The sequence below is a fragment of the Lonchura striata genome, chromosome 4 (genome assembly GCF_050655825.1).
Source record: "Lonchura striata isolate lonStrDom1 chromosome 4, ASM5065582v1, whole genome shotgun sequence".
Lineage (NCBI taxonomy): Eukaryota > Metazoa > Chordata > Aves > Passeriformes > Estrildidae > Lonchura > Lonchura striata.
The window spans coordinates 22782120-22795089 of NC_140706.1; the positions used below are offsets into that span (position 1 = coordinate 22782120).

The 12970-nt window shown below is 40.6% G+C and overlaps 1 protein-coding gene across 2 annotated transcripts in view; it reads left to right on the forward strand.

Moving 5' to 3' along the window:
• The first annotated feature begins 1668 nt into the window (after positions 1-1668).
• Positions 1669-12970, forward strand: part of KLHL5 (kelch like family member 5) — a 47801-nt gene continuing 36499 nt past the window's right edge. For both annotated transcript variants that reach the window (XM_021533175.4, XM_021533176.4), the window contains exons 1-2: positions 1669-1839; positions 5031-5125. The gene's annotated coding sequence lies outside the window, so the exon portion shown is untranslated. The remainder of the gene's footprint in view (positions 1840-5030; positions 5126-12970) is intronic.

Sequence of the window (12970 nt, forward strand, 5' to 3'; positions counted from 1 at the left end):
ATCAAAGCAAAATTAACTCCGATTTTTTGACAGAATGATGTAATAGAAGCAATAAGATACAAAAAATCATAGGTATGAGTTGCAAGGAAAAAAATACACTATTTATATGGCATCCATTTAGATAAATAGTAGAATTTAGCTCTACTTTGTTTTTGCTAAGTTGCATTGTCCCTTAAGTGTCTTCCATATCAATATCTTACATTTTCCTGTTTTCAGTGTTGTGTGGTGTTCACCCATCCTTTCTTCCCAGAAGAAATGGAGAAAATACTGGAAAACAGCAGGAGGACTTTTCAAGTACTATGTGTATCTGTCTCTTTCTGGTACAGATTATCATCACTGATGGTAGTGTCCAAGGTCAGAATAGATTTTGCCCTATAGGATTGCACCCAAGCTCAGGCTGATACAGTATTAACCCATGGAATACACTGAGCATCAGATTCTACAGAAGGTGCCTTCCAAGAACTCTGCAGCAAGCCAGTGGGATGTATCTATTTTAGGGCTACCGTGATGGCAGATTTTAGCATTGTTTCTGAGTTCAGAGTGCCCATGTATGATCTGTCTGCACATCCCTCAGGGACACCATAAACTTTAGACACTGCTACCTTTGGCCAGTTCTCTCTCTCTCTCTCTCTCTGTGTGTGTGTGTGTGTGTGTGTGTGTGTGTGTGTGTGTGTGTGTGTGTGTGTGTTTGTGTGTGTGAACTGCCTGAATCGAGTATGTGTGTTTGTTTGTGTGGCCTGGCCACACATGGACCTGGAAAACATGAGCTTTCTTTCTTGGGGACAATCTTCCCTCCACCTAGCTAGTAATTTTTACACAGCTGGAACAACTAGCATCTTTGAAACCCCCATCCTTCTGTCAAGTTTAGTTGAAAGTGGCTCAGTCATTTGACGCCAGCCGGGATGAGAACTGCCAGAACAAGCGCACAGCCATGCAGTATCTCTGTGCAGCACGAGGCCCAGCAATGGCTGTGGATCTCATTACTGCATCAAACCTGCAGCGCCATGCCTCGCAATGCCTCCTCCACCCTTAAATCAGTTTGGGCAGTTGGAGGTGCATCTGGCTGTCACACAGTCTATTCATTTGGAAAATTATTCAACCTCTGGATGGCAGCGGTCACTGGCATTGCGTGAGGAGGGCAGGAAAGGCCGTGTGTGCTTGTACATTAGGCAGTTAGAACCGGCGGTCTCAGCACCGAGTACAGGCTCCTGAGAGGAAGCAAAAGGGCGCAGTGTGTATTACCACAGGTTTATTTCACTTAAATGGGAAGCGGGAAGCTACGGAAATGTTTGGCTTTGTGCTTTCGGAAGAAAGACAAAGGCCCCCAGGGACCGGACGAGGCGGACATCGCCTTCTCTGCCGCTTGCCCTGCCCCGCCGGCAGGGGGCGCGCGGCGCGGGCGGCGCCGCAGCGTGAGGGGAAGGGAAGGGAAGGGAAGGGAAGGGAAGGGAAGGGAAGGGAAGGGAAGGGAAGGGAAGGGAAGGGAAGGGAAGGGAAGGGAAGGGAAGGGAAGGGAGGGGAAGGGAAGGGAAGGGAGCCGCCCCGGCCCGCCACCCGCGGCCACGCGCCGCTCCCGCCCCGGGGCAGGGGGCGGCGCCGGCGATGGGGCGCGTCCCGGCGGGGCCCCGCCTCTCCCGGGCCGCCGAGCGCAGGGAGGGGCCGGCGCGGGGCCGCGGGACGCGACAGCGGCGGGCGGGAGCGCCCAGTGCCCGCGGCTCCCGGCGGAGCGGGAGGGCTGGAGGGCACGGGAGGGGACGGGAGAGGGTGCAGGGGCCTTCCTTGCGATTTTTTTCTTTCTCCGCCCCCTCCCAGCCGCGCCCCCTTCCCGGACCGTGAGAGGTGAGAAGGGCGGTGGGGGCTCGGCAGCGAGGGGAGGGGGCCGCGGCTGCCGGGAGAGGGAGGAGAAAGCGAGGAGGAGGAGGAGGAGGAGGAGGAGGAGGAGGAGGAGGGCGAGGGCCGGCGGCTGCGAGGGGTGGGGGCGGGCTCGCCGTCACCGCCGCCGGGCTCCCTGCTGCCGGCCGGCTGCGGAGAGGCGCTGCGGCCGCCGCCGGGGGGCCGGTGCCCGGTGCCCGGTGTCCGGTGCCCGGTGCCCGGTGTCCGATGCCCGGTGCCCGGTGCCCGATGCCCGGTGCCCGGTGCCCGATGCCCGGTGCCCGGTTCCCGGTGTCCGATGCCCGGTGCCCGATGCCCGGTGCCTGGTGTCCGGTGCCCGGTGCCCGGTGCCCGGTGTCCGATGCCCGGTGTCCGATGCCCGGTGCCTGGTGCCCGGTGTCCGATGCCCGGTGCCCGATGCCCGGTGCCCGGTGCCCGATGCCCGGTGCCCGGTTCCCGGTGTCCGATGCCCGGTGCCCGATGCCCGGTGCCCGGTGCCCGGTGCCCGGTGCCCGGTGTCCGATGCCCGGTGTCCGATGCCCGGTGCCTGGTGCCCGGTGTCCGATGCCCGGTGCCCGGTGCCCGGTGCCCGGTGCCTGGTTCCCGGTGCCCGGTGCCCGGTGCCCGGTGGCAGGGCTGAGCGGGGCCCGGCGGGAGCCGCGGCGCTCGGCGGGGCAGTGCCGGCGCTCGCCCGAGCGGGGCGGGGCGGGACGCGGCGCGGGCTCCGGTCCCGCCGAGAAGGGCAGCGGCCGTGTCCGGTTCGGTCCGAAGCCGTCAGCGGGGACCTGGTGGAAGTGCACTGACACAGCTCTCGGGGGCTTAACCCCATGTGCCTTAACCTTCACCGTCACAGCATGAAATAGTGGAAAACAAATTTTTTTTTTTTTTTTGAGACTGGTCGAACAGATAACAGCAGTGACTGACTGCCGCCTCACTACATGGGGAGCGGCGTTATTACACGGGGAACAAAAAGAAGCATAAGTGTTGAACATCAAACAGCTGCTGATTATATACATTATTGGTTTATGTTTTTCCTTAAACCGTTTTTGTGGCTTAGGGCTTTGAGCGCGGACTGGCTGAGCTTCGTGAGCAGCCCATCTGAAGCCCAGCTGCCCCAGGCTCGTGGTCAACTTTTTAGGCAGTAATGTCAGAACAGTAAAAATGGAAGGCTTGGCTTGTTCCTTTCTTTTACTTAAAAGTTGATTGTGAAATTACATGAGTTAAACTCCATATACAGTCATATTTTGAAGAAAAAAAATTATTGCTCATGTCTTCTATGAGCATGAACAAGAACAAAAACTTGAACTCATGGTCATGTAGGTGTAGCTTTTCTATCTAGACAAGCTCTATGCACTGGATAGGTGGATCCTTTTTAAAAGTAGATTACATGAAGTATTTTCATGAGCAATTAATCAATTTTGCCAGAAATAATCTGATCATTTCTCATAAAGGCCTATTTGCCTGGGAATTTCCAGGGGCATTTGTGGATTAGTATTTAAACAAACAAACAAAAACAAGCCCAAAAACCAAACCAAACAAACAAAAAAAAGCACCCTTTTCCTGAACTTCATAGATGCATTCCTGATAGGGCAGATTGTATTCGCCTTTCATGGTTTTCCCATTTTCTTCTTGCTGAACAATGCTAGAGAACATAAAGCGGGATAAAAACAAAATAATAATAATGAATAATAAACCTAATCTGAGTCAAATAGTGTTTTTTTCTGCCGTGTGTCAACTTCATTGAACCATCCATTCTTCAGTCATTTCCTCTGCATGGGCAGGTCTACTACCAAAGACAGCATGTTTATACTGCTAATTTAAAATAGAAAAGAATTTTGAGTGAAGATAAAGAAAATCTTCTATTAGACCATTATGGTCACACAGTAATTGCAAGCTGTTGCTAACAATGACAGTTCATATTGGTGGACTTGTTCCAACTCTCTGGACTTCTGTATCACCCATGCTTTTAAAAAGATTAATGTTTGCATATGTTTATGTCTTGTGGTTTTGTTGATATAATTCAGTTTTTTATGTTATGGTGAAGATTACCTAATTAGATAGTAATATGACCCAATATTGGAAGTTGCTACAGCTCTTAAGAAATTATAGTATGATTTTACATTTCCCTTACAAAATTCTTACTGTTCCTCTTTCCATAGTAATTAAATTGTTTTTCCTTACACCAGTCTTACCAAGTAGAAAAGTGCAGAAGTTAGAAACTTGACTATCCACTGCTTGCTTTTTGTCATAAGGACAAAATCCTTCATTCATAGTTACCAGCAAGGCAATGCTGCCCATAGACACAAGTATTATTGGGCTGTGTGGCGTTAAGTCATATGAGAGAGATCAGCTTATGTGCTCCAGATGCAAGAATGAGGTGGTATTACCCTTCAGAGACCTGCAAGTTCTAGAAGCTAGTAAGAAAGATCAGACTATGAGGTTACATATTAGGTATCACATTATGCATGCAGGTATCATGTAAGGCTACTTTCTTCCACTTCAAAGTGCATATAGTAATTTGTTTGGTGCCAAGCGAAAAGGAGACACATATTATTTCAGCAGGCTAGATTTTTTGAGCAGAGTCTAACTTTGGTGAGAAAATTTTTAGTGACCTGCAAATAGATAAGGGTTGAGAACCACTGTAACAGTAAATGTGAATTTTTATAGAGCTGCTCCGTTTAGGGAAGCGTGTGTAGTGGTGGTACTTGGCTTTATTCACCAATGCAGTCAGTGTTACTCTTGGCACTAGTGTTCAGCTTGAGTGCTTCATGTGGCAGATCAGTTCTTCACTGCTTTTCCCTTCAGGGTAGGGAATCACAAATAAGGCTGACAGCGGACTAAGGTTAATTAATTAATTTTTATTTTCCAAGAGGTATTGTCTTTCAAAAACAGTGTTTCTTGAGAGTTTACATATTCACATTTCAAATTAATTTCCCTTCTTTTTTGTGAGTCTTTGTTGATGGGTGTGTAACTTGAAGTTCTGGAAGGAACTAAGGTTACAGTTGTGCAGTGACACACTTTTAACATCTTCCTGTCAGTAAGTGCAAGAATCACAAAACAAAGTTCTATCTGAACAGAGTAGGGAATCTGCTTTTGATATTATTCCTTTTTTTCTCCCCTCCAGTGGTTGGTTCTTACTTGTATTTCTCTTTTTCTAGATTTTTTTTCTGCTACCTCAGTTTTTCTTGGAAAGAGGAAGACAAATGGAACTGCATGATTCTTTGAACAACTAGAGATGATTCTGGTGTTATAGGTAAGTATTGTAATTACTCAGTTCTAACAGTAAGTTATGCTACAAGGAATATTATTTTAGCCCACAAGGGTACATACTCTTCCTTACACCTGAAATTTCATCCTTTTTTTTTTGTCTTATGTAGCACATCTTGCAAGGGCTTCTTACTGGCAAGTGTGCATAAGCAACAATGACTTCGTTTTTGTGGGCTTCACATGCTAGTGTTTGGACCATTTTTATGTGATTTCAACTCTTGTGCTCTTTATCAAAGCATGCTTTATAGAAGACTGTCAGCATTACTGTAAAGTTCAATTTTGGTATTTTCAAATGAGAAGCATCTTTTAATCATTATAGGAAAACCAAGAAAACCAGGAAAATTTGTACAGAGTCTGATAGAGAAAATACTGCTTTTTGTAGAAATTAATATGAATAAAGGCCCACCAAATGCACAGTCAAATCTCATCACTCAGTAATACTGACTGGGTTTCACTTTATTTCATTTTTTTAGCAGCAAAGTAGTAAAACTGTTCCAGGTGGAAGCAAATTGTCAAAGGGAGTAGCTTTGACATTTGCACAAAGGAAATGGATAAAAGAATGTTGAAAGCATGCATACGTGCAAGAATCTAGCTTTATCTGAACTCTCTATAAAGTAAAAGGCTGCTGAAAAATAAGTGCTAAGGGTGACAGAAGCAATCCAATTAATTTAGAAATACTATATTTTACTAAGGTGAAAAAAATCTGTTTTCCTGACTGTGAGATGTCTCTGCTTTGGCAATGTTGATAAATTCCTTCAGAATTTACTCATGTGATAAAAATACAGAAGAGAGATGGTCTTTCCCTGTTCATGTCATGATCAGTCACATTGTTTCCTTCAGCCAATCCATATCCTTGTTGGTGGTTTCCACCACAGATTATATTTTTATGTACTTTCTTGAGTTTAAAAAATCATAAGAACTGCTGAGGTTCCTCAGAAATTACTTTGTGGGCAGGCTCTGTATTTTCACTACTCTGCTGTAGTTCAAAATGTGGTAGCTCCACCTACCAAATTAGCCAGCCTCCTCAGGGTGTCAGAATTCGTGCAGGCCTGACCTGCGCCTTTCTACAGTGGTCATGAAAATTGAAAGGGAAATGCCAAACAAATGCCAAAATGTACTACAAAGAGAAGGAACTGAAAAGGTTGATCACTATCGGATATGTCTTTATTCCCATCTTACTGCAAGGTAGAATGACTAATTATTGAGCAGGGCTGCTGATTTTTAATTATGTCTTGTGGACTTTGCTGGCATTTTTCCAGAGGACAAATTTTTGTAAAGTTGATTATTGATTTCAATCTGTTCAGAGGAGTAGTTTGCCAATTAATTACCTCTTCTGGCAGTTCTAAGTGCAACTGATGTTTAAAATCCTGATGTCTTCCATAACAACTGGACATGCTTCAAAAAATTTTTTTTGAGTGGTAACTTGGATTCTTCCAAAACCATCCATCAGATTTTCAGAGTAAATGGGAGACTGTTCACAAAATTGTACAGAATGTTTTTGTAATTAATTTCTTTAAAAATGTGTGTGGATAGGCTTGTCTCACTGCCTTAGCTGATGCTTTTGTCTAATAGCAAATATACATTGTATTGAGTCTATTGATAAGAGCTTAATAAAGGACAATGATGATAAGATCTGTCTAGAAGAGATTTGAGTTGATTTGGGTGGAAATAGTATCATTTATTACAAATAAAAAAATTCACACTATTCTGAGACTTACTTAACCTCAGTCTCAGAAGAGAACTTGTCAAAATGAGGCTAAAATATAACCTTAGAACAGATTAAATATTCACAGCACTTGGCTGTGTCATATGATACATATTCATGGTGTAAAGTAAGACAAGACTCAAGTCCATAGAGGTTTACTAACCTGAACTGTAAAGAATAAAAATAGCCATATGGCTGAATTAGCAAATTAGTTAAAAGTTTACAAGTATTGTGCATGCGGTGAGGAGATGTAGGAGAAGTTCATATGAAGATGATATTTTTATCAGTGGTTTTGATGGTTGGATTGTTTGCAAGAAAGTTCATACTTGTTAGCAGAGTAGATGTTTTATGTTGACTTTTACATGAATAAGCCATTAGCCTGACAGTTGCTGTGAAGCATCTTATGTTGAATATTCTTTAGATCCATATGCATTTGTCTGGTAGATAGATAAAATATATTCTAATATTTTAAAAAGAAATACTTTTGAATATTAAATGGTTACTTAATCCTTGCCAAAGATGAAATCAAAGTTTATATCTTGCTCTTTTACATGCAGTGTGAGAAATTATATTTTTGAATGTAAATGTAATCACAAGCTTTTGCATTCAATCTCTCATGAGAGCATTAAGGAGGTAGGGCATTTCCTAATGTTATCATAACTTGATATGGCTTAGCAGGATCTTCACCAAGCACCTTAGCATTTTAAACTTGGAAGTATTTTTCAAGGAAATAAAAGTAATTAACTAGTATTAGTCTATGAATTTATAAACATATGGGCAGATCAAATGATAAGTAATAGAACTTCACTTTATACCTCCTCTCACTTCCTGATGGTTTTTGTAATTAACAAATGCAAACCTAAGTTGCATTTTTGCATAATAAATTGTCTGATGGTTCAACTCAAGAACAGTTGTACTTAAACCAGATTGATAGTTTCAGTGAATATTTGAACATTATCGTTTTTTGAAAACTTATTAAGTTCAATGAATGAAAAATAATTTTTACAAATACTGAAAGCTAAGTAAACAATTTTTAGAACTTTAAACTAATGAAGAGGAGCAATGGACAAATGATTGCAGACCCTTTAAATCTGAGGAGATCTACATGCAATAGTACAAGACATAGTTTTGTATTTCTCTTAAGAAATGGCTAGAGTTGATATGAGAATGGAAAAAACACATGCTAAGCAAATAATTGTTTTTTACAAATTATGCTTTCTCCTTCTGACAGTTTAGCAATCTGAATTCAATATTTTTCCTTTTTTTAGTATATTACTTCAGTAATGGACCTCATACCCCTGAGAGTGCCACCAGTATCCTGTGTTCTTGCAGGCACTTTATTTATATTGCTGGTGTCTAGTTCTTGCTCTCTGAGCAGAACTGAAAACATTTGGGGGTTCCTTTAAAACCATGGGTAAAGCAACTAAGATGGGATCAGTATGCTGTTTAGGATAGCTGAACAGTTAACTCTGCAAGTACTTCAGTGTTTTCATATTTAAGGTCAGATTTCTGCCATTGCTGCCTCTATCCTTAAGCTTATTTCAGTTTTACACAACCATGAAAGGGTAGGAGCTCAGAGCTGTGTTTGAACAATCAGTCAGCTTTCGTGTTGATTTTTGTTTTACTTTGTTTATAAATCCTGGTCTTAGGTGATTTGTAGCAACCCCAGCTAAGGCAGTTGTGCATACTCAGAAGAAAAAGATAGGCAGCTTGTGAGTCTGGAAGTTCCCCAGGCAAGTTTGGTTTATGTCTTGTGGTTTAGTTAGTTCTTCCTAATAAAATTTCTGTCTACTTGCCAGTTTCAGTCAAACTCTTGACAGAACGGAGCCCTTGTTGTGTTTAAATTTGTGAAAGGTTTTGAAAATATGGGTAAGTAGGAAAGGCCAAATAAGAAATGCTGTTTGACCTGCCAGCTGATAAGTCTTTCTGTCCTTGGTCTCAATATGACAAAGAATTTGCTTGTCCTGCCTGTTGTGGTGCTTGCTAGGGAGGGATATGCATACATGCGGGATAAGGGAGACTACGTGAGGTGAAACATGCAGAAGAAATGTAGTTATTGTCAGAAGAGCTTGTAAAATAAGTCATAGTGAGGAATCTGAGATTACTTCCACATGAAACTGTGGAGACAGAATAGAGATGTTGCTAATTAATTAATTGAATAAAGCAAGGTTAATGTTTTAATCTTAAAGTACAAATGTCTTGAATCACAGCTTCTGTTGTGTGTGAACCAGTGTGATATTTGAGCTTGGATCTAAAAGTGTAGTCTTGTATGACATGTGGTAATCTCTCTTGTTCCCCACCCCATCCTTAGCTGAATAAAATAAACAGCAAGCCAAGGCAGTTGTTCTGTATGGGTCTTTTCATGCTATTGTTAAGGTGACTGCTCCCTCATGTTTCAAGGGAAATGTACAATGCAAAGTGGCAGAAAGTTGCAATGAAGTACCAGGAATTTGGCTGCAGCTAATTTCTGCCAGTCAGAACAATGAATTTAAGTACATGAAGTCAGTAGCAGTAGGACATTTTCTCTCTTTTCCTGAATGAACTGTGCCATAGCTGCTGATGCAAGGCTCTTTTCACATAACCGTGAACCAGAAGTGTTTGCATTTATATAAAACTTTGGGATAGGGGTGATTATTGTTTTATAGAATCATGAAGCATTAATATAGCAATCTTCCTGAAGTCTTTTTTGAGCTATTTCTATAACTTTGGGTCTGGAACACAGGAACAGGGAAAGAAAAAGAAAGTAAATATTTAACACTTCTTCTAACATAAGCATAGTTATAAGCAGAATTGCAGTTTGAAGTTCATCTATAGCGGTTTTCTTTGAGCAGTTATTTTAATGCCTCAAATTAATACTTTACAGTTCGGAAACCCCATTTTAAAAAGTGTTAAATTTTGAATACCTTTTAATGCTTTATGTATTTAATTAATTGATGAACATCTTATGGTCCATGAACCTTTCTTATGTTTTCAAATACACATTGAGGATCGCTAAACACTGAAAATATTGCTTTTTCACATCCTCATGTATAAAACTTACCTTTTTATATTTAATACTTTTGTTAAGCATTATTTTTCCAAAAAACATCTCTTGTAGTCACAATAAAGACTATGTAATTATTTTGACACTTAACATTCTTAATTGGCACTTAAAAGGATTCTTAATATATTCTCAGGACTAGCTGAGCTTTTATGGCCCCTTTTAAAATTCATCTGACACACTAAATACCTTGAATATATTATATCTGAATTGCCTTGAAGTTAAGTGGTGAAATTTGGACCCGAATTACAGTAGTGACATAAAAAATGTTACCATGAAAAGTAGTGTTGAAATTTAAATCTTAAAAGTTCCTCAAAAAAGTATTCCATATACATGTTTGTTTATTTGAAAACTTCTGGCAATAAAAAGGAAAAAATCACAATTAACAGAACTACTAGGTCTTATTATTTAAATAATAATATTTCAATATTTCCTAGTGATACACTCTAAATATAAAGTACACTTTCCCTGTAGTAAATTCTTTTCATCAGTAAAAACAAATATTTTTATCTCTGTGCAGAAAAACTGTTTTCCCTGTGTAGTAAATCTTTTCATCAGTAAAAACAAATGTTTTTTATCTCTATGCAGAAAAACTGTCTAAAAATTTTGAAAAGAGCAATTTCTAAAGCTGTCGCTGTCATGCTATGTTCTGGGTGTTGCCTATTTACACAGTTGCAGATTTAACATACAGCATTTATTTAGATGTTTCTTTTTGTTCACAATCCAGAAGCTGGGAAACTGTCCCCCACTGCTAACTGCAGGGATTTATAGCTTTGTGAAGCTCTTCAAATAAGGGAAATTATGTGCTTAAATGTTCAGGTGTTCCACTTGAAGGAATAACAATCTGTTCAATTAAAAATCAGAGTTTTCAAAATTGTTTTTAACAGTAAGGTTGCACAACCTCGTTAATATGAACAGAATTATGTTCTCAAAGGTGACAGTGTACTTACATTTGAAAAGTTATTTTTATTTACCACAAAATACAAACTGCAACAGTGCCCAAGGTCAGAAAAAATGGATATAAGCACTGTTATTTTATCAATAAATGCAAACTTTTGCCTTAGTAAATGAAAAATATTTCAGAATCCTTGCCAAGTCTATGTATACTGTGCTTGACTAGGATGGGTTTTAGCAGGTTCTCAGAAATGTGTTGGTACTTTAGAAGGATGTGTGGTGGGAGGCCATAGAGGGTGGGCATTTGGATTTGTGAGCGCCAATCACCAGATGAGATGTCAACAATGAAGTCTGGGTGATCATAGTCAGTGGAAATCCTAACAATCCATTGTTTGAGATCTCCTCAAAAGTCTAGTAACACCTGGCTGGAGATCTGATAAAAGATATCACATTATTCATAGTAACAAAGATTGTCCAGAACAAGAGGCCCTCAATTATTTCTGAGGAACACTGTCAGTTTAAATTGAATAATTAACTGTCACTTGTCTTATCTTGTCATCTATAATACAAATATTCCTATGAAACAGAGAAATATTTTAGATATTTATGCAGTCAGTCTTAGAACTGTAATTTTGAGAGTGTGTAGAGGAGCAAGAGTTTCTTTAATCTAGAAAAATGAAAGAGAATAGAAAATGGTTTTCTGGTTTGGTCTGTTAAAACTACAGCACTTTTTTTTTCTAATCTCTGTTTGAGCCCATAGCTTCACAGCCAAAGAGAGGCAGTAATTGGGCTGGTTTTGCCAGTAAATCAATGAAAAGTGCTGAAAAAGCACTAGAATCGCAAATCTGCCACTGTCTTAGTAGACTTGTACTGGGACAGCTTGCATTTTAAATGAGTCTGTTACACAAGAGTGAGAATCCAGGTCACTCTTTATGGATTTACCATACCAGCAGAAATAAAGGTATTTAAAGCTTACTTTTTATAGTTGGATGGATAATTAAAATATTACTGGTTTGGTGAATGTTAACAAATACACCAGTTGTTCGTCCTTTTTCTTCACCCTCAATGAACACCCAGCACCAATATAAAACAGGAGAGGATAAATAAAAATATGCCATTTTGTTTTTACTTCTTAAGCCTTTACTCCAGTTTCACTCAACTTACAGTTACACAAATGATGGCATTTGAACACTACAATTAAGTGTTTGTTTAATAATTAGCTGTATGTATACCAGATGAGAGTGGGGTCTGCATGTCATACTATTTTGGCTAAACATCCGTACAATTTTCATGCTAATATATTAAAACATTGATCCTTTCTTAAATATTTCCCTATATTTCTGTGTTTAAATTAAATCCCCAGGAAACATGGAAAGAGCTTTATAGATTTACCTACTTATCATCTTGCATCCAATGTATCTTCAACTGTTTTCTGGATATGCTGCAAAGGTCTAGTATTTGGCTTCTGGTAGGCCAGGATGCCAGCAAGGTACACACTCTGAATTGCATCTCTGGAAACAGCTGGAGTGCAGTTCCTGTAGAAATGAGCTTTTGCTCATTCCAGATGCTTTTGCATTTGTGAGAAGCACTTAGATAAATAACTGTGCTCTGGTCAATGACGGGTGAGCTTTCCAGGGTAAAACTAGCACTTTCAGCATTGTGTTTCCTCAGAAAATAGTATGGTATTCTCCTAGCACTGAGTTTAAAACAGAGTTTGGGTTTTGGGTGGTAAAATTTGGCACTGCTTAAGTTTTCATGTAGACTCTGTATGTAGTCAGTTTTAAATAATACTGTAGGTATCCTAATTACAAGATGCCTCATTTTGGAGTTCATCATGTTCATCTGAGAGAGAGTGGCTTTCCCTTTTATTGAAAACTGTAGGGTAATAAAGAAGCACTTCTTGTAAGTTTGTTGGGTATGTATCCTGGAGAGTTGAACAGACTAACTGAGTGGTAAAGTTTGAAAACATAGATCTCTGCATCAATGACTGATAAAATCCGGTGCTTCTTTTTTGTTCTAAAATTGTTATTACAATTTGCATGTGACTGAAATTAATCTGAGCATTTTATACCTAAGTATCTTCTTGTGGCAGAGATCAAATAGCCTGGTTTTCATGGGAACTGTAAATTGGTCATTGTGCATTTTGTGATTTCTAGGCTTTCTAGGCCATTGATTTCTAGGTATTCTAGGGT